The sequence below is a fragment of the Macaca fascicularis genome, chromosome 11 (assembly GCF_037993035.2).
Source record: "Macaca fascicularis isolate 582-1 chromosome 11, T2T-MFA8v1.1".
NCBI lineage: Eukaryota > Metazoa > Chordata > Mammalia > Primates > Cercopithecidae > Macaca > Macaca fascicularis.
Window position 1 is genome coordinate 101,658,210 of NC_088385.1, and position 22,680 is coordinate 101,680,889.

Here is a 22,680-nt window from a genome sequence, read left to right on the forward strand (position 1 = left end):
CCTGAGCTGCAAAACCAGCAGGTTTTTATTAGGGATTTTAAAAGGGGAGGGGGTGTATGAACAGGGAGTAGGTCACAAAGATCACATGCTTCAAAGGGCAATAAAGATCACAGGCAAAGGCAAAATTAGAATTACTGAGGAGGGTCTATGTCCCGCTGTGAACGTATTGTCTTGATAAACATCTTAACAGGAAACAGAGTTTGAGAGCAGAGAACTGGTCTGACCAAAATATACCAGGCTGGAATTTCCCAATCCTAGTAAGCCTGAGGGTACTGCAGACCAGGGTGTATTTCAGTCCTTATCTCAACTGCATAAGACAGACATTCCCGGGACGGCCATTTATAGACCTCCCCCCAGGAATGCATTCCTTCCCCAGGGTATTCCTTGCTCAGAAAAGAATTCAGCAATATCCTCTTACTTGCACATCTGTTTATAGGCTCTGTACAAGAAGAAAAATATGGCTCTATTCTGCCCGACCCTGCAGGCAGTCAGACCTTATGTTTATCTTCCCTTGTTCCCTGAAAATCGCTGTTATTTTGTTCTTTTTCAAGGTGCACTGATTTCACATTGTTCAAACACATGTTTTACAATCTATTTGTACAATAGTGGTCCTGAGGTGACATACATTCTCAGCTTATGAAGATAACGAGATTAAGAGATTAAAGACAGGCATAAGAAATTACAAGAGTATTATTAGAGAAGTGATAAATGTCCATGAAATCATCACAATTTATGTTCAGAGACTGCAGTAAAGACAGGCTAAGAAATTATAAAAGTATTAATTTTGGGAACTGATAAATGTCCATGAAATCTTCACAATTTATGTTCTTCTGCCACAGTTCCGGCCAGTCCCTCCATTTGGGGTCCCTGACTTCCCGCAACAGACAGGGTTTCACCATGTTGGCCAGATTGGTCTTGAACTCCTGACTTCAAGTGATCTGCCCACCTCGGCCTCCCAAAGTGCTGGGATTACAGGCATGAGCCACTGTGCCCAGCCTGAAAGAAGGTGAACTTAATAAGATGCCAAGGATTGCTAACTACATAACAGTATTTACAATGTGGTACACTTGATTAATCTGACTCAGTCCACCTACCTTAATTAGCATTTTGAAATGTTAGGGGACCATCTGTTTACAATTCATGAACTGAGAACATTATGAAGTCTCTCATTCAGCTCAGGATATCACCCTGAACTTGATGAACTAAAATTTATTTGATTTCTATACTTTAATGACTCTGATGTCATTCATTGCTTTCAATGTTATGACTGATGTTTTATTAATAAGGCCATTGTAAATATATCTGTAAGTACCACAATCTCTGTGTCAGAGAAACACTTTGCTTGATTGCTTTTCTTCCTGGATAAACATGTAGTGAACAATCAGTGAATATATACTTCATATTACAGGATTGACTCAAAGGGTTCAATAATATCTAATCGGAGGCAAGGGTATGTTCATTTTATTAAGGGACACATCTTTCAAAGGAATCAAACTTTATATACAAACAGAGGTAAAGTGACAAGCATAATTAGACAATAATTAAAAGACAAACAGATTTGGGTAACATCATTATTTTCCACTTATATAGCATCTTTCATCAAAAATGTCAATAAATCTTTCCAACTGTTCTTGTTCCCACCTAGGATATGATGATCTGAAAGTCTCATACATCTGTTCTGAATTTCACACTCCATAACTGACAGCTATTCAGTCTTTGGGACTCACCATTCAATCTCACCTCTCCCTTGCCTCCCACATACTCTAATATCAGACCCTTCTGCTCCTTCCAACACCTGACACCTGCCTGGTATAGATCTGTCACACTGCACACCTGGACCATGCAACAATCTAACTCCTCTCTCTCCAGGTTGATCCTCTCAGTAGTCACCACCATAGGCTGGCTACAGGATGAGGTTTAAACTCCTGAAGCCGGAAGTCAAAGTCTTCATTATCTTGACTCAAACCTGTCTCTGTCCAGATCCTGTACTCTCAGCCTCTTAGCGGGCCATCCAGGTGAACTCTGTCCAGCTCAAGCAAATCATGCCAAGGTCATTTGACCCTTTATTCAGGAGTCACTTCACCCTTTATTCAGGAATGCCACATGCATGAGGCTTTACCATGCCTTCCACCGCCGCCATCTACTGTGTCCCTCTACGTGCACATCAGCATGACAGATGTGTGACACATTTTATTTCTAGTTCTCACCTCAGTTATGCTAGTTATTTATGCTCAATGTATCAAATATATCAAGGAATTTGGGCTGGGCACTGTGGCCTATACCTGTAATCCCAGCACTCTGGCTTGAGCCCAGGAGATCGAGACCAGCCTGGGCAACTAAGCCAGACCACCCCTGATGCCCTCCAATCTCTACAAAAAATTTAAAAATTCGCTGGGTGTGGTGGCATGCACCTGTAGTCTCAGCTACACAGGAGGTTGAGGCAGGAAGATCCCTTGAGCCCAGGAGTTCGACGTTGCAGTGAACTATGATCACACCACTGCACTCCAGCCTGGGTGACAGCATGAGACTCTTGTCTCAAAAATTAAAAAAAGAAAAAGAAAAAAGAAATCAAGGAATTGACAAGGTCACAAACTAGGGAGTAGCAAGCCAGGGTTTGAACCCAGGTGTGATTCAACAGCCTGTGTTCTTTCTAAAGCCCCAGGCATCCTCATCCCCAGCTTCCTATTTACCAAAACCTAGGGGTTCCTTCAGAGTCTGCTCAATTTCACCTCTCCCACACAGTCACTTCTGACCACCCCAAATCCAGTTATCAGTGGTTACTTAGGACTCCTGCTGCTCTGACCTCATATTCTTAAAAACTTGATTTTTTTGCAGCCCCAGAGCCTCATATTAATAGTCTCTTGAACACAGCAGGCACTCAACTATCTTAACTGAGTCATTTTGCTACTTTCATATTATTTCCTATGGGTAAAATTACATAACAGGTAAGATAACTTCAGTAACTGAATAAAATCAGTTTCAATAATAAGGGCACATCTATGGTCTCCTAAAGTAAGAACAGAGGGCAGGGCTAATTAAACGGCTTAAAGATATCAAAGACCCAATCTCTCTCCATTTTTTCACACTATCCTCAGGCCACTGCTTCTCCTCACATGGAGGCAAGAGAGCTACTGTAGTTCTCTTGTAGACATGTAGACAGTTTCCGGCTATAGACGAGGATCCTTATCTTCTTTCATATTTTATTAGGAAGGAAAACATTTTCCAGAAGCTCCTCAGTAGATTTCCCCCGGGGTCCCTTTGACCAGGGCTGAGTCCCATGTCCATGCCCTAGTTGCAAGGGAGGCTGGGGAGGCAGCAGATAACATTTTCAGCCTCCACTCCAGGAACAGGTTCTGCCAGCCAGGGAGAAAGGGAAGGAAAGTGGTATTTGGAAAGGCACTCCATAGGGTTTGCAAACACCACCTCGAACGGGTATTATGCAGCAAGACTCTCTGTATAAGGAAAACTCCCCTGTCTAAACAGATTATTATTAGAAAGGCTTGCTAATCAGGTTAAAAACAAATAATCCTGTTACCATAGAGTGTATTTGCACTGGAGGTAGCAGAGAAGAGAATCGGAACCTTCTTTAGCCACCAAATGTAAATACATTCCTCTTCCCCAGTGTTTTGGTTACACATCATAATCTCCTTCACCATCATGATCACCACAAGGAAAGAAGGGCTAGCAAGAAAAACACATCTAGCCTTTTTGGGCTTCCATACAGTTCTGAAAACACCTTAAGGCAGGCAAAAAAAATTTTTTTTTCAAGAGATTTAAAGAACAGAAATGGAGATGAAAATATTTACAAGTCTGCTGCCTCCTTCTCTGATTCTTCTATGCTGCTTCTAAAAAAATGATAGTCTGCCACCCCTACCACTACCACCACCACCACCAACCACCCCATCTGCTGCCAATTCTGCAAACAGCATAGATATCCGTCAATAGGGAACCACTTTTTAAAATTCTATTACAATGGAAAATGATGCAGCCACTAAAATGGAAATGGATCTGAATGGGCTACCAAGGGAAGCTAGTCAATCTAAACTGTTAAGAGAGAAAAGCAAGACGCAGGGCTATGCCTACTGTGCACGCTCATCTGTGCTTATTTAAACGAGAGGTGGAGGGATTTATGATAGACGTGTACAATTGTATACTCTATGTGTATGAACATTTCTAGAAGCTGTCTTAAGAACTGTGGATGGTAGTTACCTCTCGGGAATAGGACTGGGAATCTGGGGACACAGATACCTTTTATATTCTCTTTTTGAGAGAATAATTCACCTTATTTTCATATATTTTTTAAAAAGTCCCCAGTGCCTGTATCTCAAAGTGAGACTAATATGGAAATACCTGCAAAATTTCATTAGCACACTTAAGATGCTTCCTTGTCTCCTCCAGGGACCTACGATTTTACTAACGGTAGCAAGTAAATTATCTATAGGATAGTAAGCATTTTTGTGACTCACCCTAACTGAATTTTGTTTATGCAATTACTTTCAGAAAAGTAACTCCTTACTGAAAAGAGAAATTTTAAATCCCATTTCCCAAGGAAATGAAACCATGGCTTAAAAGGCAGTTCTAAAACAAATTTTATGGGACTAAGCTGGAATCGCCAAGTCATAGTTTTCAAGTGAAAATCTCATTACAATATTGTAGACTAATGTTACATCTTTCTTATATAACTGCATAAAATACTGTCTTTTTAAGGGACCAATGCCACTGAAATATTTCTATTGAGAACTGGGTTGCCCAAGGCTCACAGATTTGAATCTGTATTTCATGGACAATGATGTTTCCCATAAAGACTCTTCACTGAGAATACTCATACGAGCAGACCATGGCAGTGTATGATAGGCGTATATACACAGTTGTCCCTTGGAATCCATAGGGGATTGGTTCTAGGACCTCCTGCAAATACCAAAATCTGTTAGTGCTCAAGTTCCTGATATAAAACGGTGTAGTATTTGCATATAATCTACATATATCCTCCTGTATACTTTAAATCATCTCTAGATTACTTATAATACCTAATACAATGTAAATGCTACGTAAATAGTTATACTATATTGTTTAGGGAATAATGACAAGAAAAAACACTCTACGTGTTCAGTACCAATGCAATTTTTCTTCCTAAATATTTTTGACCCCTGGTTGGTTGAATCCATGAATGTGAAATCCATGGATGTGGAGGGCCAACTATATATCCATTTGTGGCAACTGAAGGGTCACAGAGTTCATCTAGAGACTGTTTACATACAGTTCATGTGATTCCTGAGGCTAGACTGTTTCACCTGTGATTCTCAGGTTTGGTGTTTTTGTTTGTTTTTTGAGACAGTGTCTTGCTCTGTCATCCAGACTGGAGTGCAGTGGTGGAATCACAGCTCACTGCAGCCTTGACCCCCTGGGCTCCATTGATCCACCTACTTCAGCCTCCCGAGCAGCTGGCACTACAGGTGCACACCATCACGTTTGGCTAATTTTTGTTTTTTTTTTTTTATAGAGACAAGGTTTCGCCATGTTGACCAGGCTGGTCTTGAACTCCTGGGTTTCAAGCAATCCACCTGTCTTGGCCTCCCAAAGCTGGGATTACAAGCATGAGCCAGCGCACCCAAATGGTTCTCAATTTTTTTTTTTTTTTTTGAGACGGAGTCTCACTCTGTTGCCAGGCTGGAGTGCAGTGGTACAATCTCAGCTCACTGCAAACTCCGCCTCCCGGGTCCAACTGATTCTCCTGCCTCAGCCTCCCAAGTAGCTGGGACTGCAGGTGCCTGCCACTACGCCTGGCTAATTTTTTGTGTTTTTAGTAGAGATGAGGTGTCACCATGTTGGCCAGGATGGTCTCGATCTCTCGACCTTGTGATCCACCTGCCTTGGCCTCCCAAAGTGCTGGTATTATAGGCATGAGTGACCACGACCAGCCTCAAGTTTTAAAGTTTGGTTTTGTCCTTCAAAAATCGTTTCTACAAGGCTGGGCGCGGTGGCTCACGCCTGTAATCCCAGCACTTTGGAAGGCCGAGGTGGGCGGATCACAAGGTCAGGAGATCGAGACCATGGTGAAACCCCGTCTCTACTAAAAATAGAAAAAAATTAGCCGGGCGCAGTGGCGGGCGCCTGTAGTCCCAGCTACTCGGGAGGCTGAGGCCGGAGAATGGCGTGAACCCGGGAGGCGGAGCTTGCAGTGAGCCGAGATTGCACCACTGCACTCCAGCCTGGGTGACAGAGCGAGACTCCATCTCAAAAAAAAAAAAAAAAAAAAAAAAAAATCGTTTCTACAGCAACAACTACAAACAAGGAATAATGTTATCTCCTTAAGGTTAAAGTCAGTTTCTCATAAGACAAAGCAGGATAGAATTACTTTCACTTTTAAAATTTTTTCAGTGGTTCTAGGATTCATTTTAAAATGAAGCAATGCTAAAAGCAGACTGCAAGGTATACTTGCAGTGTTTGAATTTAACTGATTCTTAAAAACTGTTTGGCATTTGAGCACGCACATCCCCTAGAGACCCAGAAATTCCATTTGTAGGTTAGAGGATCAAGTGCCCCTGTTAGGAGCACATTGAAAATATACACAGCAGCATCACTTGCAAAAGAAAAACAATAAAAGCAATAACAAAAGACAACACACAAATAATCCAAAGCCTATGGGCAATAAAATGGAGATATATATACACACACACACACGATAAAATGGATACACACACACATTGTGTTTATCTGTACAGTGTAATGGAATAAACCAGAGCTACAAGAATTAAAATGGGCCAGGCACAATGGCTCCCACCCGTAATCCCAGCTGGTGGATCATATGAGCCCAGAGTTCAAGATCAACATGGGCAACATGGCAAAATGCTGTCTTTACCAAAAAATAAAAAATTAGCCAGGCATGGTGGCACACACACTTGTAGTTTCAGCTATTTGGAAGGCTGAGGCAAGAGGATGAGCCTGGGAGGTCGAGGCTGCAGTGAGCCAAGATCGTGCCACTGCACTCCAGCCTGGGTGACAGAGCAAGGCACCGTCTCAAAAAGAATAAAATGATTACATCTTAAAAGAAGCAAGACAAAGAACACATACTTTATGAATTCTACTTTATAAAGGTCAAATGCAGGCAAGCTCTTGTTTAGGTATGAACACACACGTGGTAAAAAGAGAAAAATCTTGAGAACAGTTAAACCTTACCGCTGCGATGACCTCTTGGGGGTGGGAAAGGCTTGCGATGTAGGGATGCTCAATCAGGGAAGGTCACAAGGTCAAGTTCATCTCCTTACCCTGGGTATAACTACAGGGGTGTTTCATGTTATTATTCCTTAATGGAATATCTTCTTTGTGCAATATTAGTTTACAAACATTTTAAAATAAAAACTATGGAGTAGGCCAGGCATGATGGCTCATACCTGCAATCCCAGCACTTTGGGAGCCTGAGATGGGCAGATCATGAGATCAGGAGATCGAGACCCTCCTGGCTAACATGGTGAAACCCCATCTCTACTAGAAATACAAAAAAAATTAGCCAGGCGTGGTGGCAGGCGCCTGTGATCCCAGCTACTCAGGAGGCTGAGGCAGGAGAATGGCGTGAACCCAGGAGGCGGAGCTTGCAGTGAGCCGGGATCGCACCACTGCACTCCAGCCTGGGTGACAGAGTGAGACTCCGTCTCAAAACAAAACCCCCCCCCACCCAAAAAAAAAAAAAAAAAAAAACTATGGAGTAAATTACACAGTAAAATAAACAAAATGTGTGTATGTGTGTGTGTGTGTGTGTTTGCTTAAGCTGTAGAATGAATGACTTCTTTCAATCCTATTGCTTTGTCTCTGGCTCTATACTTAACTCTTTGGGTAATAATGTTAAAATCTAAATTTGAGGCCGGGAGCAGTGGTTCAAGCCTATAATCCCAGCACTTTGGGAGGCCGAGGTGGGTGGATCACGAGGTCAGGAGATCGAGACCCTCCTGGCTAACACGGTGAAACCCCATCTCTACTGAAAATACAAAAAACGAGCTGGGCGTGGTGGCGGGTGCCTGTGGTCCCAGCTACTCGGGAGGCTGAGGCAGGAGAATGGCGTGAACCCGGGAGGCGGAGCTTGCAGTGAGCCGAGATCCAACCACTGCACTCCAGCCTGGGCGACAGAGCGAGACTCCATTAAAAAAAACAAAAACAAAACAACAACAACAAAAAATCTAAATTTGTGACCCTACTTAAATTGTGACCTGGTCTCAAAGACCCTCAGGTCACCACTGCAATGATCTTCTTGGATCATTATCTTCACTGGTTACACACAGGAATGTGAAGCATGTAGTCAGGAGAAAGCCCTTTAATGTCCCCCAGGCCACAGGTAATCCCCCTCGAAGCAAAAACAACCTACTCTCCATAAACTGACAAGAAGGGAACAGGTGGGAAGGAGAGCAGAGGGGCTGCCAGCATTGTCAGGCTTTCTCCAGAATGGCCTGTCAACCAAGACAAGCCCTGTTCCCACATCTTTTTGAACAGCCTGGCACAGAAAGCAGCTCTGACTGTTTTACAAGCAGTGCTCTTGCAGTTTGGGGAGCCCTTTTCCCTTTTATTCCAATGGAAACTGTGTGCATCAAGCTCTGTAAACGGTTGCACTCACAGTGTTACAAGGCTATCAGATGATTTGCTGTAGGAACAACCGGCCCCTCTGAATTTTTTCTTTTTTTAAACAACAGAATTTTTTTTTTTTTTGAGACAGAGTCTCACTCTGTCGCCCAGGCTGGAGTGCAGTGGCACGATCTCAGCCCACTGCAACCTCCACCTCCTGGGTTCAAGCAATTCTACCTCAGCCTTCTGAGTAGCTGGGATTACAGGCACTGCCACCACTCCCAGCTAATTTTTTAATTTTAAACAACAGAAATGCAACCTCCAAGACCCAAATGATCAAATGACAAGCAGCAAACTTCTCCAACTCTCCCTCCTCCCCGACCCCCAGGTGTTTTGGTTTCTGAAGACTGGGGATCACTATCAACAACGGGCAAACCTTTGCTACAGAATGGATTAGGAAAAAACCACCTGAATTAATATATGTGTGCAAATATTTTAATGTTGAGGGAAGGAAAGAAAGATTGCATTTTGTGTCAATATACAGACACAATATACAGATACAGGCTCTTCTATGACAAAGAGCCACAAGTGAATACAGATTTCCTATGAGATCAAAGGCTGCCCCAGGGCAGAGATCATATGAACCTGAGCCTTCACCACCCTACATGGAATAAACCCCACACTATGGGGTGTCCAAGCATGGTCCAAGGAGCCCCAGTTCAGACGCATTCTCCATTTCCCCCACAGCTGCTTCCTCTCCCACAGCTGGAGGCAGTCACCACACCCTTCTTCCCCAAGGTGGGCTGGGCAGCGTTACACAGTCAGTTTTACAGAGTTTCAAGTTTCCAGGCAAAGGCAGGACGACTCAAAGATGCCCACTTGTCGAAAGACCAGATGTTAAAGTACGAAGTTAGATTCCAACTCAGAGTCTGGTTAGACCCGGGGTTACTTTCGAACTCCCAGGGAGGTGGGAGGAGACCTGGCTCTTCTCCAGCCAGTAGCCGGCACAATCCAACCCAGATATTTGTCCATCTGTTAAATCACTCACACTGGACTGACATTTTTAAAAGGACATAACATTAAGGAGACTGGTGGTTCATTAGGCGTTTAGGCAGTTTAAATGCCTAGAAACCCACTGAGAAATTAGAGGGATTTGGGCCAGCACAAAGACAACTATTAAGAGCACAAAGACGAATTGTATTTCTTTCCGGCATCTCCCAGGATATTAAAGACCACAAAGCTCCACAGTACATGTTTACACACTCTGGCTGAAACGCAAGAGCCGTGAAGAGACTTACCAAGGGCCACACAGCAAACCCAGGAGCACAGCAGGATCGGCAGCCAGTTCACCCTCCTGCCCGAGGCATCTGAATCTGCAAGGCAGGCAGGCTAGATATTCCAAACAGCACCTACCATATGACTCAGCCTGGACTTTGGAGATACTGCTCACATTATCTCGGGGTATTCCTGTGTTTGTCTCAGAGAAACTCCACACCCTGCACTGGACCCAGTACAAACGTCAGTAATAATGCACCGTATTCAACACTCTGCTGTACAAATGGGCTCTTTGTGCTGCCAGCAGAAGAGATCCACATTCTGTATCTTTGCAGGGAGGTCGACTAGAAGGGCGCCTGCTATCAATCACCCCGACTCTGGGACTGCAAGAGGACAGATACTCGGTCTGGTACTCTCTCTTTACCAATAAGGAAAAGGGCTCGGCTCAACAAACCTTGCTAGGCAGAGCAAATGCCAGCAGTGGACTGGGCACAGGAAACACCAATGTGATGAAGGCAGAGCAAAGGGGCCAGCCAGCGCCAAGGGAAGGGAAGTGGCTTAAAGACAGTGAGCAGTCAGGAGACTCTGTTGATTCATTCATGAGACAGACACTTGCTGGGTGCCTCCTAGTGTCAGGCGCGGCAAGGCGTGCTGGGGAGGCAAAGGGGCACAGCCGCCTCCTGGCCTAGTGGCCGGGGGGAGAGACACAATGCCAGCCACTGATAAGTGTCAGCAGAGTACTTGGTGCTATGTGAGCACTTGGGAGGGGCTGCTAAGGGGGAGACAGGAGGAAAGGGGGAGGGGAAAAAGTCAAAGAAAGCCGAAAGAAAGGCTTGTCAGAAGGTGAATCAGACAGAGAAGTAAGGATTTGGAGGACTTGGTGCAGGTGAAGACTGGGATGGTAGATGGGTCACACCCGGAGGGTCCCACTTAAATCATGCAGAGGTGCTTGGGGTTCATCCTGCAGGTCACTTGGCAGCCGCATAGAGGATTAGGATGATCACATCCTTGTTTTAAACAAGTCCTTCTGAGAAACCAAGATGGAAAATGCATTTCCATGGAGCCAACTGGAGCCTGCTACAGCAATCTATGGCAAGAGCTGGTGAAGGCTGGATGTAGGCTGGTCACGAGAGGTCTATGAAGGAAGCGGAATGAGAGGACTTGACATCACCTGGATGTGGGGGTGAAGGGGCGAGTCAAGGAAAACCCCCTTCTGTTTCATTCCTTCTGGTAGCTAAGATTATTCACAAGACAGGCACGAGGAGTTTTAAGCCTCAGACATCATCACCTTAAGGTTCCTAGGGACCTTTAAACACAGATGTCCTGATGAACACGGAGAGAAAGGGACAGAGGAAACAGCACTGGAGCCCATCGGTGACAGCGCCTTAGGCACCTCTCTGAGGAGACAAGCATAGACAACCAGACCTAATCAAATCCCAGCTCTGCCTCTTAGCAGCTATATGACCTGGGGCAAGTAAATTAACCTTTTTGGGACTCTGGTCTCACCTAAGGAAATTCCTTTTGGGATTTAATGAAATCAGAAAAGGACAAGATGTCATGGCAAACAGAAGAGATTTAATATTTTCCTCCTGCCCTTTTGTGATCATAATCTGCTTTGTATTATAATTGAGTACTTAACCTTTGCAGTAGATTACAAGTTTTCTTGCTGTCACTCATCTTTAAATCCCTTTTGACCATATTTGTAGGTGCAGATTCTCAAATATTTGAATTGCCACAAGTCATATGAAAAACTAAGGCCAGACTGTTCTAGGGGACCAGGGGTTTCCTGCCTTTGACATTAAATAACAAATGCAAAGATCTCAAAATTGCTATGTGGCTTAAGTGTTGTTTATTTAACTCTGTGTTGAGCGGTGGGATGGAGAGAAAAGGGCAGTGGGGTTTGGAAAAGAGGGAGAATTTTGTCAGCCTAATAAAGGCTAGTCAAAGCCTACTCTGTGAAAACTCTACTGTAATATTTAGGAGGAACAGTGTCTACCAAAGTTAATATTGCATAGCCTCTATCCTCTGGCTCAGTTCAAGTAAAGGTCTTAAGTCATGTTAAATAATAAATTCCAGCAAATGGATCTTGCCTTAAACCAAATGTTAAGTCAATAGTACACTCTGTATATGAGACGTATATACTTTCTTTGCTAGGTCATTTTGCTAATTCTATTTATAACTCCTAAAATGAATATTTTAAAACTACAATAAGATTTTTAAAATCAGACTGACCAGTAAGGCATACATAATTCAGTTCCACATGGCTAAGCGTGTTCATTTTTCTTCAGGTTTTGCCTTTAAATTTGGGCTCCAACTTGTCTTTACCTATTTTTATGGCTGCCTTCCTAGTCTGAAAATATCTTGGTCACTAGATATTTTGCTTCATCTCCAGCTTAGCTCCTAAAATACATTCAGGATCACTGCTTCCTTCCCTATTCTTCCCTGGGCTTCATATATTCCCATCCATTCACCCATAGCCCAGTTCAGTACCCCTACCTCACATTCTGTGTCTCAGTCACAAATATCTTTTTAAAAACCTGCCCAAGTTTCTAATACAGAATGATTTGGCAACTGCCTCAAAGCTCACTGTTTGGCTCATTTAATTATTTTGATTAAACATAGACAATGATCCAATTCAGAGCTAATGGCCTTTAGGACTACTCTTATTCCTGGCTGTCTTCAACCTGGGCACATGTGACATGCCTCAAGCATGACCAGTTTGAGAGGACACTTTAGTCCCCAAGGGCCAAGGAAGAACAAGTTCCTCCTCGCTCACATATGTAGTCCGAACCCGAGGTTCTTGCCTCTCTACAATGTTTCTGGACTCTGGGTGGCTCCCATTAAACACACAATACACATCCCCATCCTTCTTAGCCAGCCTGTAAGATCTGGACACCCCACTGACATAGAGACCCAAGATATCCTCCAGTTCTTCTCTGCTTTCAATAGACTTGAACTTCCCAGATGTGAATGGACTCAACTTTTTAGTGTGTCTACAAGATGCTCTCCTATCCCATTGCCAATAGAGGGAAAAATGAAAGCAGACAGATGGCCAGATTAGATGGAACCCGCCATTGAGATGGCAACTTCCCCACGGCACCCAACCCCTGGTCTACTTGAGTTATTCCTCAGACACTGACAAGAGGTGCAGTCTCTGGGAGAGACTACTGAGACGTAATCCTTTCCCTTTAAACATGGCTTTCGACATATGCATTACACATACATACACACATCTGACTCCACCATGACTCACATTGGAGGTGGTGTTTAAAATGAACAGCATCTCAGTGCTATTATGATGCTTCGCTCAAAATTACTCTACGACTTCTACTACAGGAGCAGGTCACATCCAGGAAGTGGTTTGCCTGATCTAGAGCAGGATTTTCTCACATTATCTTATGCCCCAGGGTTGTCTCGCTTTCTTCAAAACCAGATCAGGATCTGCGACCTCCTGTGACCCAAAGCACTCTCCTTGTAAACTGAGGATTCCCTACTAAGCTAGTCCCTATTCTTTTCTCTCTCCGAACACCTTAAATACCTTTTACATTCTTCTCTTTCTCACAGTTCATGTCATTCCTCCAGGCAGAGGCCCCTGAGGTTCCTGTGGGTTAGTAGACGTGGATAGCTACCTGCTGCATCAGACTCAGCTGAGTCCGGGAATCCTTCTGAAAATAAAAGATTTATCCTGCAAGGCCGGGCGCGGTGGCTCAAGCCTGTAATCCCAGCACTTTGGGAAGCCGAGACGGGCGGATCACGAGGTCAGGAGATCGAGACCATCCTGGCTAACATGGTGAAACGCCGTCTCTACTAAAACATACAAAAAAACTAGCCGGGCGAGGTGGCGGGTGCCTGTAGTCCCAGCTACGCGGGAGGCTGAGCCAGGAGAATGGCGTGAACCTGGGAGGCGGAGCTTGCAGTGAGCTGAGATCTGGCCACTGCACTCTAGCCTGGGTGACAAAGCAAGACTCCGTCTCAAAAAAAAAAAAAAAAAAAAAAAAAAGATTTATCCTGCAAATTGGTGCAACCTTTGGGAGTACAATGCGTTCACCTCTATTCTCATTTAAAAGATACATGCCCTTTGACCTAACAGTTTTGCTTTTGGAAATTTATCTAAATATGGTTATAGAAAAAAAAGTACACAAGTTTTCAATACAGTATTACAAAGCAAAAGAAACATGAAAAAAATCATCCTGGGAGGAACTTAAACTGTGTATCAATAGGTATATGTATATTTTGTGTCAAGACTATTTCTGTAAAGACACATAAGAAACATAACATGCAGCCAGGTGCTGTGGCTCACGCCTGTAGTCCCAGCACTTTGGGAGGCCGAGGCAGGCGGATAACCTGAGGTCGGGAGTTCGAGACCAGCTTGACCAACATGGAGAAATCCCATCTCTACTAAAAATACACAATTAGCTGGGCATGGTGGCAGACGCCTATAATCCCAGCTGCTCGGGAGGCTGAGGCAGAACAGCTTGAACCTGGGAGGTGGAGGTTGCAGTGAGTCAAGATCATGCCATTGCACTCCAGCCTGGGCAACGAGAGCGAAACCGTCTCAAGAAAATAAAGAAACATAACATTGTTATCATTGTTATCTCTGGGGAAAAGGACAAGAAGCTGGAAAGAGAGACTTTAATTTTGCTTTAAGCCCTTTAGTACTGTGGATTTTCTTTTCTTTTCTTTTTTTGTTTTTTTGGAGACAGAGTCTCACTCTGTCACCCAGGCTGGAGTGTAATGGTACGATCTTGGCTTACAGCAACCTGGGATTACAGGAGCCCGCCACCAGACCCGGCTAATTTTTGTATTTTTAGTAGAGATGGGGTTTCACCATGTTGGCCAGGCTGGTCTTGAACTCCTGACCTCAGGTGATCTGCCTGCCTCAGCCTTCCAAAGTGCTGGGATTATAGGCATGAGCCACCGCACCCAGCCTGTGGAATTTTTTTTTTCAAATGAATTCGCACTTAAGCTACTTAATAGAAAAAAATGTGAACCTTTATCATTTAGAGCTACTAAACACTCCGTTAAACAATATCACTTAATCTTTGCTAAACACGAACTAGAAAAACTAGGCACAAATAGAAACTGTACAGACCAGATATATATTACAATGGGTCTACTTTAGCAGTTAATGGTTTAATTATTAAATATTCTCAGGCCAGGGTATTTTTCTCTAAGGCACTTTATGTGTTACTGACTCTTCTACAATCTAAGTGACTCAATGTAAACCATTCCCCTTGTACTAAACATGCGTGTTTATACTCAGTCAATTTCACTGAGGAAATTAGGTTAGGGTCAGTTTATAAGGTTTTGACCTAAACCTTAAAAAGAACACAACATCCTTCAGGTCTTCAACAAGATTGATGCCCAGGCCCTATGTAGGACATACTGAATCTTCCATGTGTTTTTTAACAAGCTCCACAGGTAATCTGGATGTGGCTGGCATTGCCTCATGCACACCTAAAGTAACCATGCTTAGAAAACACTGTCTTATCCACAAAAAACAGCGTAGAGAATTCTATGAACAAACTATTGCAGTACTTCAAGATTTTAAAATAAGTAACTTTCTCAAACACTGATACGGGGTTTAGAGTTAACACTGCGGGTAAGAAAACCCACCAGGCTCTCTCATTGATACACAGCTCTTCTGGCTCCTTTGAGGAAGTGAGGACCAGTATGTGGAAGAGCCTTTGGAGCTGGTGTTTCTCAAGCTGTGGCTTCGGGCAATCTCAGGGACAGAATCTAGAATGTGCATCTGACAGCCTCCTTTCTACCTCCCACCTCCACCCCATTCTTATGTCCAAATAGTTTGAAACTATTGAGCTAGACCAGTATATCCCAAACACCAAATTGTTAAGAGTGGATGGGGCTCCAGAGATCTTTGCCACACCCCAGACCAGTGAATCAGAAATCTCTACTGGAGGTTCTGCAGTACCCCAGGTTCTTTATCTAAACAGGAAAGTTAGGAAACATCAATTTAGGTCAAACTCATTTTAAGATAAGGAAATCAAGGCCCAAGAAGTTTAAGCGATTTCACCAAGGACTTATGGCTGATTAATGATAGCTGGGTGCCGTGAAACCTGGTGAGCTAATTCTTCCCTCTTAGACCAATACTGCTCGTTACGGTATGCGTCATCACGACAGCCCCAGTATCTGTGCAGTTTCTGATTCACCATGAAGAGGCCCCAAGTGATTAATAAAGCCTGAACCCACAGGGCATGTGAGAACGTGCCACTGGTTTAAAGGATGACTGACACGGTAAAGTGTCCAACATCAACCCGCCCTCGGAGTTCTTTCACTTTCAATATCAGTGGGAGGAGAAATATACAATTTTACATTTCATAGAAAAGTAGTGGGCCGGGCGCGGTGGCTCAAGCCTGTAATCCCAGCACTTTGGGAGGCCGAGACGGGCGGATCACGAGGTCAGGAGATCGAGACCATCCTGGCTAACACGGTGAAACCCCGTCTCTACTAAAAATACAAAAACTTAGCCGGGCGAGGTGGCGGGCGCCTGTAGTCCCAGCTACTCGGGAGGCTGAGGCAGGAGAATGGCGTGAACCCGGGAGGCGGAGCTTGCAGTGAGCTGAGATCGGGCCACTGCACTCCAGCCTGGGTGACAGAGCGAGACTCCGTCTCAAAAAAAAAAAAAAAAAGAAAAAAGAAAAGTAAACCCAGCCACACACAGTTAACAAGCAGGTGAAGTGGGAACACAGGATGATTCAAAGTTTTCGGATCACGCCATTTCTTGGTCAAATACTAGTAACTTCAGCAAAAGACCTCTAATTACCACACACTTTTGGTTATGGCAACAGCCTGCTCCTTACTGTTGGGAGAGAGTACTCCACACCCATGGCCTGCAACCAGGATCTCCAAACCCATCAAAGAGAAACGTGGATGGGAAACCAAACCCCCCAGCCTGGAAAGCATCCAGCAAGCTTTAATTCAGGGAGAGTTCAATCCAGATAACTGCCTCTAATTGGCCCTCCCTCACGGTCTCACAACATAGAGCTGTAATCCGTTCCACAAAGAATGTGGTACATTTCTTTTCCCCCTTGAAAAGTCAGAATCCTCTCTTGTTAGGTACTTACCATCACTGTTTTGATTTTTGTAAATATACTGAGACATTAAAAAAGGAAGAATGAATGGGTAAAAGCAAAGAAGTAGATGGACTTTTTTCTTTTTTTAAATAAACACTGATCCCTATGACCTTAACGACAACCCAGTGAGATTCAAACCTGTAATGGAGACTGATGTCGACTCAGGAAACCTTTCTAGTCCAGAGCACATGTGATCCAAAAAACACATTCATCTGGTCGGACATTTTCCATACTCTGATTTTTATCTTTCTTGGCATGCTCAACTCTCCTTTAATAAAGTCACAACCCTTTGTTGCCATGGAACCCAATCAGACACGGAGCCTGTTACTATGACTTCCCTGAAGATATAAAAAAAGACGCAGTGACCAAAAGACCGGCTCTTTCTTTAAAAAAAAAAAAATTATAAGGCAAAGAGGCTCCAAAAAAACCTCAACACTTTTCTATCTACTGAAGTTTAATCTTTTATGCAGGCTCACTTGAACTCTTCAGCCAAAGCTAGCTCATGTTTTATAAAAATTTTTCAGCTGGAACTTTCCAAAGAAAATGATTTTACAAATACATACCTGGGCAAAGGAGGTAAAAATATCCTTGGGATATCTTACTTTTTTCCTTCTTCTAGGCAAGCTTTCTGAAATTTGAGTAGCTATTTAGCAAACATGTGTCAATCAGCAGCTGCCAAATTGCAATATTCATTTCCATCAAAACTTAATGTTGCCAAGAGCTCATTATTTGTCTGAAAAGAAAAGATATTCTAAATAATACAATCAATCCTGTGTTCTGGACCTGGACTAAATCTGCAGGAAAAAAAAAAAAAAATCTGAGACTAAGCAGAGTGGACTGAGCAGAGCCACTTAAGGAAAGAGAATTAACATTTGTTGAGTGCCTACCATGAGCTGGGCACTTTTACGTCATCACGTGAGGACCCTGTAACTGAGGCAATGCCACCTCTGTTTTGCAGATGAGGGACCGAGGCTCAGAGAGCTTAAGTACTTAAGCAGCTTGTTCAAGCTACCAGGCTAGAGTGCTGCCTGGTTCCCAAAGCCAGAGCTATTCCTTCATTCAACCAGCACTTATTTCTGGTCTCACAAGTGTAGTACATATGTTATGCTTCTTATTCTTCAGGAGTGAATTCACAGCCTGTAAAGCTTGGCTGTAAAGAGAGCATGGTGTCCATCTTTACTGGCACAGGGGCCAGTTCTGGCTACACTCACGTACAACAACTACCACATCTATACAACAGCAGCTACCCCTTGGGGGAATCACGAATAAATGCCCTGGCTACTTGCCTAAGAAAACACATGTGGGCTAGGCACCCATTACACCCTTCCAGATGCTGGGCCACTGACCAGGGCCTTCCAACCCTGAACCTCATGGTGGGGAGGACTAGGAAGCTCTGGGTGGCCTTTTCATGTGCAGTATCATTGGCAAAGTAAAAGTCAAGCCACGCAAGCCACAGCTGTTTCTCCAACCTGGTTTTGGACAACCAGCTTCAAGAAATGACTAGTAAGAAGGAATGTGGCAAGGCACGAAAGTTATAATTCGTAAGTATATTATTAATTATACCAGACTCTCAGCTAAAGAAAATTTACCTATTTCATGAACAAAGATTACAACAACTGTTTTATTAAAAGAAATTTTTAAAATCACCCAAAACTGCAATACTATACCACTTCATACTCACTAGGATGGCTGTAATTAAAAGACAGATAATAACAAGTGCTGGTGAGGATGTGGCGATATCAGAACCCTCATACACTGGTAGTGGGAATATAAACTGGTGCAACCACTTTGAAAAACACTCTGGCAGTTCCTCCAAAGGTTAAATAGAATTGCCATATGACCTGGCAACATTCCTTCTAGGTATGTATGTACCCAAGAAAAATAAAAGCATATACCCCCACAAAAACTTATACAGAAGTGTTCACAGCAACATTATTCTTCATAGCCAAAAAGTGAAAACAACCCAAATGTCCACCAAATATAATATATCCACACAATGAAATATTATTCAGCCCTGGCTAGGCATGGTGGCTCATGCCTGTAATCCCAGCACTTTGGGAGGCCGAGGCAGGTGGATCACCTGAGCTCAGGAGTTTGAGACCACCCTGGGTAACATGGTGAAAACCTGTCTCCACCAAAATGCAAAAAAATGAGCCAGGCATGGTGGCACATGCTTGTAGTCCCAGCTACTCAGGAGGCTGAGGCACAAGAGTCCGGGAGGCAGAGGTTGCAGTGAGCCGAGATCACGCCACTGCACTCCAGCTTGGGCTACAGTGAGATTCTGTCTCAAAATTAAAATATATATATATATTTTTTCAGCCATAAAAAGAAATAAAGTACTGATTCATGCTATAACATGAATGAAACTTTTAAGAGAGGGAGAAATGAAGCATAACCGCTAATAGGTATCTTTCTGAGTTGATGAAAATGTTCGAAAATTGGCCAGGTGTGGTGGCTCATGCCTGTAATCCCAGCACTTTGGGAGGCTGAGGCGGGTGGATCACTTGAGATCAGGAGTTCGAGACCAGCCTGGTCAACATGGTGAAACCTTGTCTCTACTAAAAATACAAAAAATTAGCCGAGTGTGGTGGCACGCCCCTGTAATCCCAGCTACTGGGGAGGCTGAGGCAGGAGAACTGCTTGAACCTGGGAGGCAGAGGTTGCAGTGAGCCGAGATGGTGCCACTGCACTCCAGCCTGGGAGACAGAATGAGACCCTGTCTCAAAAGAAAATGTTCGAAAATTGATTGTGGTGAGGATTGCATAATTTTGTGAATATACTAAAATACCATCAAATTGTACATGCTAAATGGTGAACTGTATGATATGTAAGTTATCTCAATAAGTCATTTTTTCTTAATTTTTTAAAAAAATTATACTTTAAGTTCTAGGGTATGTGTGCACAACGTGCAGGTTTGATACTTAGGTGTACATGTGCCATGTTGGTTTGCTGCACCCATCAACTCATCATTTACATTAGGTATTTCTCCCAATGCTATCCCTCCCCCAGTCCCCCACCTCCCGACAGGCCCCGGTGTGTGATGTTCCCCGCCCTGCGTCCAAGTGATCTCACTGTTCAATTCCCACCTATGAGTGAGAACATGCAGTGTTTGGTTTTCTGTCCTCGTGATAGTTTGCTTAGAATGATGGTTTCCTCAATAAGTCATTTTTTTTAAAAAAAAACCAACACAACAATGTTTTGGTGTTTTGGTGTCCTAATAAACAACAAACAGTCTAACTGACAAGACCACCTAACCTTTGACAAGTTACTTTGTCTCTCAGGGTCTTCATGCCTTGGTAAGAAAACAAGGCTCAAGCATGAACCAAATGCCGTCTTCCCTCTTGAGCAAAGGAATCTGTGACTTTATATCTGAGGGAAAAAACGATTTGGGTGAAAACCTCTCAGGTAAAGTACAAACAGGAAGTCTGACCTCCTCTGTCTGCCAGGCCAGGACCCATCCCCCTCCTCCAATCGAATCACTGTTAGCTCCCCAGTCTGGTTCCTCCCTCTCAGCCCAGCCTCTGTGCCCCAACCAACTTCTGTGACACCTGCCATGTGTGCATAGAACAAAGCTAGACCGTTTTCATTACCTCTAATTCTCAAAACAATCCACAGGGGAGGCAGGCATCATTCCCCACTCTGCAGGTGCAGAAACAGCCTCGGAAAAGTTATGCAAGGTAACCACGATTGCATAACTGCAAAGTGGCAGAGAGAGGATTAGAACTCAGATCTGAAGTATGTGCTGCTTTCCTATTCCAACATCTGTGTTTTCCAAACTGAGTCCACAGACATATTCCTAAGGCTTCATAAGTTTGCTACAAATAATTTAAAATGTTGCATTTATTGAGATAGTAAAGAATATTAATATAACTGCATTCATGGGACCACAGAGATAATCATCTGGTAACAATACCATCCAGGGGCTTCAGGACCTCTTCTATTTCTATTCTTGCTGGGGCCAGGAATTAGTACTACTTCAGTGTTTTGGGTCAGTAAGGAAACACCTTTGTGGACTGTATTAGTTTCCTAGTGTTGTTGTAACAAAATAACACAAACTGCATGGCGTAAAACAATAGAAATTTATTGTCTCATAATTCTGGCGGCAAGAAGGCTGAGATCAAGGTGTTGGCAAAGCCAAGCTCCCTCTGAAGATGCTGGAGAAGTAACTGTTCCTGCCTCTCACAGCTTCTGGTAGCCTCAGGCACTCCTTGGCTTGTCAGGCCTGGCACCAATCATCCTGACAGCCCTGTCTTCACCTCATCCTCCCTCTGTGCATGTCAGTCTCTGGTGTCTTTATAGAAAGGGGAAATTTGGACACAATCTTTTTGGATTAGGGTCCACCTCACTGACCTCATTTTCACTTGAGGTTAAATTTTACAGAGGTTTAGGCCAGGCATGATGGCTCACGCCTATAATTCCAGCACTTTGGGAGGCTGAGGCAGGTGGATCACCTGAGGTCGGGAGTTTGAGAAGCCTGACCAACATAGAGAAACCCTGTCTCTACTAAAAATACAAAATTAGCCAGGCGTTGTGGCGCATGCCTGCAATCCTAGCTACTTGCAAGGTTGAGGCAGGAGAATCACTTGAACCCAGGAGGCAGAGTTTGCGGTGAGCTGAGATCACACCATTGCACTCCAGCCTGGATAACAAGAGCAAAACTCCATCTCAAAAAAAAAAAAAAAAAAGATTTTACAGAGGTTTGATTACCTCTGTAAAGACTGTATTTCCAAATAAGGTAACGCTGTGAGGTACTGGGGGTTAGGACTTCAACATATCTTTTGGTGGGGGACACAGGTCAAACGATAACACTGACTTTAATAGTAAATAAATAACGGTTCATTCCTGTAATTCCAGCACTTTGGGAGGCCGAGGCAGGCAGATCATCTGAACCTGAAGTCAGGAGTTCTAGATCAGCCTGGCCAACACTGTGAAACCCTGTCTCCACTAAAAATACAAAAATTAGCCAGGCATGGTGGTGCGCGCCTGTAGTCCAAACTACTCAGGAAACTGAGGCAGGAGAATTGCTTGAACCTGGGAGATGGAGGTTGCGGTGAGCAGAAATTGTGCCACTGCACTCCAGCCTGGGTGACAGAGCAAGACTCTGTCTCAAAAAAAAAAAAAAAAAGTAAATGATATGGCAGCTCCAGGAGAAGGGCAAGTAGTCTCACTGTGAATGAAGGTGTCATCACACACAATTTTTCTAACAGAAAAGTTATGCAAGGGCTCAGCCTTTCCATCACCCAGGAGGCAACAGAAGCATTCAAAATTCCACAGAAAACCTGCCCTGCAGCGGTCACTACCGTACTGACACGTGGGGAGCGATCTAGATCACCAGTAACTTCAGTTAACATTCATTTAAATTATTACCTTTGTATTTTGTATGCATTTGTTTCAGATTTTCATAATAAAACGTTGAGGTAAAAATTTCCTCAGAATGTTGATAAAATCTGCTGTATTAGTCTGTTCTCACACTGCTATAAAGATACTACCCGAGATTGGGTAATTTATAAAGGAAAGAGGCTTACCTGACTCACAGTTCCACATGGCTGGGGAGGCCTCAGGAAACTTACAATCATGGCGGAAGGGGAAGCAGGTACGCCTTACAGGGAGGCAGGCAAGAGAGAATGCATGTGGAAGCGCAGGAAAAACTACTATTTATAAAACCATCAGATCTTGTGAGAATTCACTCACTATCATGAGAACGGCATGGGGGGGAAATCGCCCCCATAATCCAATCACTTCCCTCCCTCGACACGTGGGG

The 22,680-nt window shown here is 43.7% G+C and overlaps 1 protein-coding gene across 9 annotated transcripts in view; it reads right to left on the minus strand.

The window, feature by feature from the left end:
- Nucleotides 1-22,680, minus strand: part of TMCC3 (transmembrane and coiled-coil domain family 3) — a 307,823-nt gene that overhangs the window by 36,517 nt on the left and 248,626 nt on the right. The window contains exons 1-2 of one of the 9 annotated variants that reach the window (XM_065524657.2): nt 9,849-9,919; nt 7,177-7,276 (exon numbers count right to left, since the gene is read on the minus strand). The exons of 7 other annotated variants lie outside the window; for them this stretch is intronic. The gene's annotated coding sequence lies outside the window, so the exon portion shown is untranslated. Of the gene's footprint in view, nt 1-7,176; nt 7,277-9,848; nt 9,920-22,680 lie in introns of those variants that run through there. One more of the 9 variants, XM_065524656.2, reaches the window with a different exon arrangement.